Genomic DNA, 9,604 nt, shown 5'->3' on the forward strand with positions numbered 1-9,604 from the left:
ACAGAAATAGGGTATTATCAACGCACTTCAAGCAAAAGTGGTACTCTAAATAGGGTACTGAAACTTGACAGTGCTCCATACAAAATTTTACACTGTAAAAAGAGTGGGGATAAAATTGCATACAAAAAGTACTCTATTTGGCAGCTGTCATTAATAGCACTTTTGCTTGAAGTGCGTTGGTATTATGCTGTTTATATTATGCTGGGCAGAAACATGTTGAGACTAAAGTTATTGTATCGCATTTCGTCGTCATAGCTTCTTATGATGAGATTATTTAATACTTTTCGCCAATATCTGTTTTGAAGAGAAAAATTTAGTCGACCCTCTGTTCAAATATTTAGGTTTATTCTTGAATTTTTACATGAAACATACGATTCTTTCAAACGATACGATTAGTTTTAGGTCAAAATAAAAGTTTGAAACACTTTTCGCGATGATTGCGTTTACGAATAGATATAAACGCCTCTATTCGTACAATCTTCGGTACGACATGCGTAGTAAATTTATTCTGGACTATGACTGTTTTGAACAATTAAATCATAAATTCAAACAATGATGTTGCTTTGAAAAAATAATTTAAAAACATATGCTTTTCTGGTTATGGCATTTGCCACATACCTTAAAAGAAGGCAGATCCATTTATTTACATATAGGCGTCTTAAAGTTTTAATCCTCAAGAGTTTGAAAAAAATTAGGTATATGTCGTCAGCGCCCCCACCTTTTTGGGCGGGGGTTTTCGTTGCTGATTATTATGAGCTAGGTTTTGTGCTTTCGAATGATGCTACCCAAAAGTTTTGTGCTGCTCAGGCACCCGAGCACAAAACTACTTTCTATTCAAAACATGTCACTTTGTATGGTAGACCCCTAATATATCAACTGCACCCAAAATACAATTCTAGGACTAAAATGTACACATTATGTGCTGACAATATCACCCCACCAATAGTTTAGTGCTGCCACCTGTGTCCAGCACAAAACTACTTTCTGCTCAAAACATGTCACTTTGTATGGAAGACCCCTAATATATCAACTGCACCCAAAATACAATTCTAGGACTAAAATGTACACATTATGTGCTGACAATATCACCCCACCAATAGTTTAGTGCTGCCACCTGTGTCCAGCACAAAACTACTTTCTGCTCAAAACATGTCACTTTGTATGGAAGACCCCTAATATATAAACTTTATTCAAAATACAATTACAGAACTGAAATCTATACATTATGTGCTGACGATATCACTCCACCAATAGTTTAGTGCTGCCACCTGTGCCCAGCACAAAACTACTTTCTGGTCAAAACATGTCACTTTGCATGCATGGTAAATAGCTTATAGCAAATATGTTAGTTTGATTGTAGGTCAAGGTCACAGATATTTAATAATAAGTTTTTATTTACGGTCATTCAAAGGTTTGTGATTCTGCATTGTTCAGAGTTCATCAGTTCATTATGCATACAACAGAATGCATAAACAATGACTAATGTGAAATCCTCTTGTTACATGCACAATGGACTCAGGCTATTGTGCAAGCATTCTGTTGCATGCACAATGAACTTTGACTATTGTGCAAGCCTTTTGTTGCATGCACAATGAACTCTGACTATTGTGCAAGCCTACTGTTGCATGCACAATGGGCTCTGACTATTGTGCAAGCATCGAGATGCATGCACAATAAACTCTGACTATTGTGCAAGCATCGAGATGCATGCACGATGAACTCTGGGTGTCGGGGAATCTCGCACACGCGATCATAGTATGCGTCCTTTTACGACATGTAACGAAAAGTCATGACTGTGCGAGATTCACCACTTAGAGGTGAATCTCGCACACCATGAATTTGTGTGGTGTGCGAGATTACCCTACCCCGAACTCTGACTATTGTGCAAGCATTCTGTTGGATACACAATGAACTCTGACTATTGTGCAAGCATCGAGATGCATGCACAATGAACTCTGACTATTGTGCAAGCATTTTGTCACATGCACAATGAACTCTGACTATTGTGCAAGCATTTTGTCACATGCACAATGAACTCTGACTATTGTGCAAGCATTTTGTCACATGCACAATGGATTCTGACTATTGTGCTAGCATTCTGTTGGATACACAATGAACTCTGACTATTGTGCAAGCATCGAGATGCATGAACATTGAACTCTGACTATTGTGCAAGCATTTTGTCACATGCACAATGGACTGTGAATATTGTACAAGCATTTTGCCACATGCACAATGGATTCTGACTATTGTGCAAGCATCGAGATGCATGCACAATGAACTCTGACTATTGTGCAAGCATTTTTTCACATGCACAATGAACTGTGACTATTGTGCAAGCATTTCGTCACATGCACAATGGATTCTGACTATTGTACAAGCATCAAGATGCATGCACAATGAGCTCTGACTATTGTGCAAGCATTTTGTCACATGTACAATGGATTCTGACTATTGTGCAAGCATCGAGATGCATGCACAATGAACTCTGACTATTGTGCAAGCATTCTGTTGAATACACAATGAACTTTGACTATTGTGCAAGCCTATTTTTGCATGCACAATGAACTCTGACTATTGTGCAAGCATTTTGCCACATGCACAATGGATTCTGACTATTGTGCAAGCATCAAGATGCATGCACAATGAACTCTGACTATTGTGCAAGCATTTTGTCACATGTACAATGGATTCTGACATTGTGCAAGCATCAAGATGCATGCACAATGAACTCTGACTATTGTGCAAGCATCGTGATGCATGCACAATGAACTGTGACTATTGTGCAAGCCTCTTGGTACATGCACAATGGACTCAGGCTATTGTGCAAGAATTCTGTTGCATGCAAGACAAACTCTGAGAATTGTGAGGGGTCTACCATGCATGCAAAGTGACATGTTTTGACCAGAAAGTAGTTTTGTGCTGGGCACAGGTGGCAGCACTAAACTATTGGTGGGGTGATATCGTCAGCACATAATGTATAGATTTCAGTCCTGCAATTGTATTTTGAATAAAGTTGATATATTAGAGGTCTCCCATACAAAGTGACATGTTTTGAGCAGAAAGTAGTTTTGTGCTGGACACAGGTGGCAGCACTAAACTATTGGTGGGGTGATATTGTCAGCACACAATGTGTTCATTTTAGTCCTAGAATTGTATTTTGGGTGTAGTTGATATATTAGGGGTCTACCATACAAAGTGACATGTTTTGAATAGAAAGTAATTTTGTGCTCGGGTGCCTGAGCAGCACAAAACTTTTAGGTAGCATCATTCGAAAGCACAAAACCTAGCTCATAATAATCAGCAATGAAAACCCCAGCCCAAAAAGGTGGGGGCGCTGACGACATATACCTAAAAAAATTGCATGTCCACTCTTTATGTAACTTTCGTGGGTATTGTCCACTATACGTTAAAGAAAAGAGCTGAAATAACAGTTTTTTTCGATTTTTTTTTCAACTCTTAATACAAACGAGCTAAAATAACCGTTTTTTTTCCAACGGTTGCTAGGAATCTCGCACCGCGTCATTTTCATTGTTTAATAATTGGAATGCGTGGTTTTAGATTTTAATTTTATTTATTTTTCCGAGCTTTCGACTACATTGGGTTGAGATATTCGCCATTTTAAGAAGAAGAAGAGTGACGTTTCAGGTCTATGACGCTCAGTAAATACACAATTTGTGAAACTATTTATGTTTCAGGCATGTAGTATACTTTGAATAAATTGGTTTCTTGAGTCTATCTCTCAATTTCAATAGATCATTGAAGTGAAAAATCAAAAAGAAAATGTTGACATTGACGCTGGCGATCAGTTTCGACGGTCAAATCATGAACTTTCATCACAACCCATCAGTAAACTTCGTCAGGTAACTAAAATATTGTATTTGGTTACTTAGTTTGTTAATGTGTGTGTGTGTGTGTGTGTGTGTGTGTGCTACTATGTTTTTTATTGAATATGTATTGGTGTTTGTACGATATCTGCAAGTTTCGGTATTGTTGGTCTCCTTACATTTTTTGAGGAAGTCAATGTCGTTTCTGTTGCTTGCGAGTTTTCTTGTGAGTTTTTGTAAAATTGCGATTAAAATAATGAATTCCACTCCAAAATGCGAGGGATGACGCACTTCCATTTAATCCATTTAATCCATTAAATCCATTTAATCCATTAAATCCATTAAATCCATTTAATACCATTTAATCCATTTAATCTAGAAGTGAGTCACCCCTAGGATATGTATATGTTCTTTGATTCCTTTCCAACCACGAAAAATACACCATGAACAGAAACACCATAATTAGGGACGAAGGCTGGCATATCTTCTTGCAAATGTCCGTGAATCTGACACGTGTAGATTGGCTTTTTAACGTTACAATTTAGCAACGTCATTCACAATAATTCACATTTTGACACATTTTGTATAAGGAAGATGTCAATTTGTGAATTATTGTGAATGACGGAGGCGCGAGATTCCTTAACACCTTATAAAAAAGATTATTTGAAATTATTTTTCAAAGTTTAGCTCGTTTTCACTGGTAGGTATATCGACGATTGTCAGACCACATTGTCTTGAATTTAAACAAATATTAATCGATACTGTTGCCTAGTAGTTTTTCGTCGTTTATTAGGTTAGATACAGAGATCTGTTTTATAAAAACTTTATCGTCGAACTTCTGTTCAAATATTTGAGTTTCCACTTCATTTTTTGCCTATAATATCTAAAATTCTTTCAAACGATACAATTAGCTTAAGCCGAACGAAGATTATTGATCGTGCTAGATTAATTTGAATCTGGAATTGTGACGCAAGTCCCTATACATATTTCCAATGATATCGTCTTATGTGATACCGAGTTATACATTCTGCACCCCAACTTAAAAGAGTTTTAACCAAATAAAAATTTATAAAGGAAACTTACCCACAGACATGTCAAGTTGCAGATGTGGAGAAAGTATGTGCAGTACATGGATCAGTCTCGCAAATCGCAATTTTATTAGATACGCGAGAACACACCTTTTCCATAAAAGACAATTACCAGTCAAATTTGTATGTGTGCCGTGTGTCACCTGCGTATCTGCAACTGCGTCACCTCCCCAAAGTTTACAGCCTTGGACTAAACGACGGCGTCAATCAAAGAAATATTGCTCAAATTCACGTTCCATCTTATCTTCATAAGAAATATTTTAGCAGTTCGATGACAAGAATGTCGATTGACAAACCAATTTTCCTAAACCATATACGGCAAATAAGCGAGGCAGATGTTGTTTACTAAGTAAATGAAACTAAGAAAACAATGAAATTGGCAAGAAAAAACAAAAACTAAAGCAAATACGAGCTCAGATGTTAGTTTAGTTGGAAAATGGCAAAATAAAATAAAAGAATACCGAGGAGCTGAGTTGTTATTTCAGTTGGAAGATGACAAACAAAGAACAACACGAGCCAAAATGATTTGACGCATTTGTGAATAAAATTTCAACAACAACAAAATTTAAAGAAATAAATTTAAAAAAAAATCTTTTGTTCAACTTTGACACTAACACACTATCATAATAGAGTACTTTAAACCTGAACAAAAAAATGTGGGGGCTCGTTCGTAAGAAAATAAACACAGATTGTAATTAAATGTTTAACCTACCCTCTCTATCTAGTTTTAACACTGGAATCATGAAAGGACACCAAAAATAATGAAATAGTAATTTATGCAACTAGTAGCGAAAAATTGTAGTTTTTTTCACTAGATGTGATAATATCAAACGATCGAAGCGAGTTTGATAACTACATCGTGTGACAAACGCTACCATTTTTCGCAACTAGTTGCATACAACGTTTTCTGCAACCAGCTGAGAAAATGAACTTTTGAAATGCAAAACATAACTCTACCTTTAACATACATCCTGCTGTACGAGCGATATTGTAAGTCTGAATAAGGATTTTATTCACGACTTTTTGTCACATATCAGCAGAAACACGAAAAATAAGAAACTCGTACATCGGGCATTCTCATTTAAAAGATTTTACAAAAATAAAATCTATGAAAATAGCACTTCCCACTCAATTTCACACCCAAATCACATCCACCTTGAACTTAGTCGAATATGGTTTAACGAAGAAAATCGTCGTTAAAGTTGTTAATCGTAACATGAGTATTGTCTTTGAAACGTCAAATCACCAACACAAAAATTTAGTGTCGGTTGTGAAAAATGTAATAATTTCTATGATTTCGATGTGATTTAATACAGATTTTGTGCGTAAATGTGTTTACTTTACTAGTGAGGTAAAGTGGCTATTCCCTCACTAGTGAAAACCTTTTCCCTCGCTCGTAAAGTAAAACGTTATACTTTACACGTGAAATAATTTCTTTTTACTCATCTGGATACGAGATATCAAATTACTTCACTGGTATAGTAATGTACTATTCTTGTGTGGTTTTAACAGTTCGCTTAGCGGTTGACTTAAAATATTCGTCAAAGCCACCAAAATGATGAAAATTTTATTTTGACCAATCATGTAAACAAACAACAATTTTGTCTTTTGGTGTGAGTTGCAGAAGAGGTGACCCAGTAGAAATAAAATGTCGGCGGTAATCTTAAAAATTGCGTTTTAGCGGAAACGCTTTAGTTTAAATGTGTGCACGTTTCCGGTAAAATAAATTAGTGCAAAAGCAATCACTTTTGAGCATCTTTACGATAACACCATTAGTTAGGGGTGGGTAACATTCCTTATTCACAGTCATCTGTTTTGCCTCCGTGTACATTACAGTTGGTATTTCATACAATAGAGCATTTGTCTAACTTGTGCCTTAATGTAATAGTAGATTACGTTGGATGCTGCGAAACTAATTCATTACACAAGGACACAATTTTGTGATACGAGCAAACTCACGAGTAAGTTTTTGAGCAACAAGCATCGGCTACAAAATTGTGGCCGAGAGCAATGAATTACGTCGCAGCATCCAACGTATTCTGGTTTATTGCCTGCTCATGCGAAAATTGACTATTACACGGCTGTTCTGCAGAAATTCTACATAAATTCAGTATCTCAATAAACCAACACCAACAAAACAAAAATAAATCTGTTCTTCCGATAAAACGTTTACAAACAAATCTAGTGTGCTGACGAAATCAGCTCACAAGCTGCACGTCTTCTAAAAAATTGATCCCGAAAACAGCACTCGTGTTACATTAGTATTGTCGCAACAGTAGTTACAATTGCGTTGGTGACATGTTGACATTGAATAGTTTTTCGCAGTTAGTATCGATGAAGACGCATTGTTTGTGCAATTATTTTGTTAGTCCTTTTTAAATAATGTTTTCAAAATATGTGCAACAAAGTGCAGTGTTTGTACTATAAGCAAAAGCATTTAGTGTTACAAGTGAAAAATACAACGAAATGTGTGGCCATAAAGTGTTACTTCGGAACATCAAAATTATTGTTACAATAAATATGGCCGACAATTCTGTGTTGTTCTAAAAGTATGTTATAACCAGATTACTTGCATAACAAGTTTTTCTGAAATAACTGTGTTCATCGATCAATATTTTTATCAAAAAAATGTTATTTTAGCGATATTTCTTACATTCTTTTTCGATCGATCGATTCATTCAACAAAAAAGATAAAAAAAGATAAAATGAAAGCAAGGCAAATTTTACTTGAAAGAACTGTCAACTTGAAATAAACCCCAAATATACCTAGTGTAATGGATCACTTTCGCAGAGGGTAAACAGCCGTGTAATAGTCAATTTTCGTATGGGGCAGGCAATAAAATTTTGCGCAAAAGATGTGAAAATGAAAATGTAAAACACATCGTATGCGTACAATTCAACTTAAAGCACAAGCTATAGGAAAAAAATTTTTATGTAAGGTAAGCGAGGTAGTAGCTGACCGGCTAAGCAATTTTTCAACTTTAGTCATCAGTATCTCAAGATGATTTGGATGAAGCTAAGTTTTTCCTTCGTCAGAATTTAATTTGATCTGTTCCCATTCCGTGGAATATCAGAAATATTGACAATTAATTAATTTTTATTGTAAAAAACTGATTTTACTGAAGCACTGTTTTTGATGCAGTAGCTGACCACTAAAAAACGGATGTTTTTATACCTGACCAGTCTTGTTGCAGTAGTTGACCGCTACAAAATTAAGACATTTTTCACATTTTTCGCAATAATTTCGCATTATTCGACACATTTTCACTCTTAATTCACTGATATTAACCAATTTCAATGATAAAAACGCATAAAAACACAAAATATCAACGAATTTTAATCACATCATTTTGTACACAACAATGCACATGGAAGGTGAATTTGTCACATGAAGAAAAATGTACGGAATTTGGTGCGGTCAACTACACAAACATGGCATATTTTTGATGCAATGTTTTGACCACCATGTAATTAATCAAATATTAACTTTTAGACGCTATTTATGTTAATAATATTAATTGTCGAACTATTTACTACCTAAAAACACCAAAACTTTGTCCATTAATAATTCTTTTGTCAATAAAAACCTTAAATTAGGCCACACCGATCTTACGATTTTCTTAAGAAATGTGCAACTTTGTACTGAGCTGGTGCACTGGTTTCATTTTATGGTTTTATCAAATAAGTAAACATAATAATCGCATTATTTTCATGAAAAAATTAATCTTTAGGCTCTAAAGATTAATTATAACGTTAATTTGCGTATTTTCATTCGTAATTATTTTCCAAAACTGATAAATAATGTAGCTGGTCAGGTACACCTGCACGGTCAGCTATACCCTCACTTACCTTACAGCAGTGGGATATTCATTTTTAACAAATATCAATTGACGTACTAGTGGCGCACCTAAATTAAATGATGAAATCTTGTTGTCGGTCGATATTGGTCGATCCGATCGGTACAATATAGGGTAGATTGGCACACACGTAGAACCAACAAATATATCACACACACAACGACACAAAATTTTAATCACAACACAAAATAAATCGAAGGGACGTACGTTAAAGAGTTCATTCAAAAAGGAAGGTGTCATTAGGATTTTCAAATATTTGTATGGTTTTATTCCACGCGCTTTCTTATAAGTTCTAAGCTAGAACGTAAGTTACGTTACACATTTTCATCAGTTAGGGTGATCATTTCTGATCAATGCACACAGATCATGGGATCCTTTGTGCTACCCTGTCATCATTAAAATCTTGAAGCCCTTTTTAGGACTTCAACTCCTTCTCAACCTATTACCTTACGCTCTACACAAGCCACTCCAGGCGAGCAAACTGATCCCTATGATTAGGTACCAAAATGATCAGCTAATCTCTAGGGCAGAAAGCAAAGAGTGACTGGCGTCAACCTCGCTTCACTAGATTGTGATTGTCAGAAAGCCACTGGGAGGACGGCTGCGTCTCACCCCTTAGGCCTTACACTAATGAAAGCAAGTAAGGAAACATTGTCGCCCGAATCTGTCATTGAGATTGACAAAGCCTGTGATTTACATTCCGCTCGATATTGACCTGGTCCAGTCTCATATTTCATCAGACTAGCCCGTTCGAACGTAAGCTTTCTCTGCAGTGAGCCAATATAAAGGCCGAGCCAGGCAGAAGCGTCACTCAACAGTGTGCCACCAAATG

This window comes from Bradysia coprophila, unplaced genomic scaffold (assembly GCF_014529535.1).
Source record: "Bradysia coprophila strain Holo2 unplaced genomic scaffold, BU_Bcop_v1 contig_688, whole genome shotgun sequence".
Lineage (NCBI taxonomy): Eukaryota > Metazoa > Arthropoda > Insecta > Diptera > Sciaridae > Bradysia > Bradysia coprophila.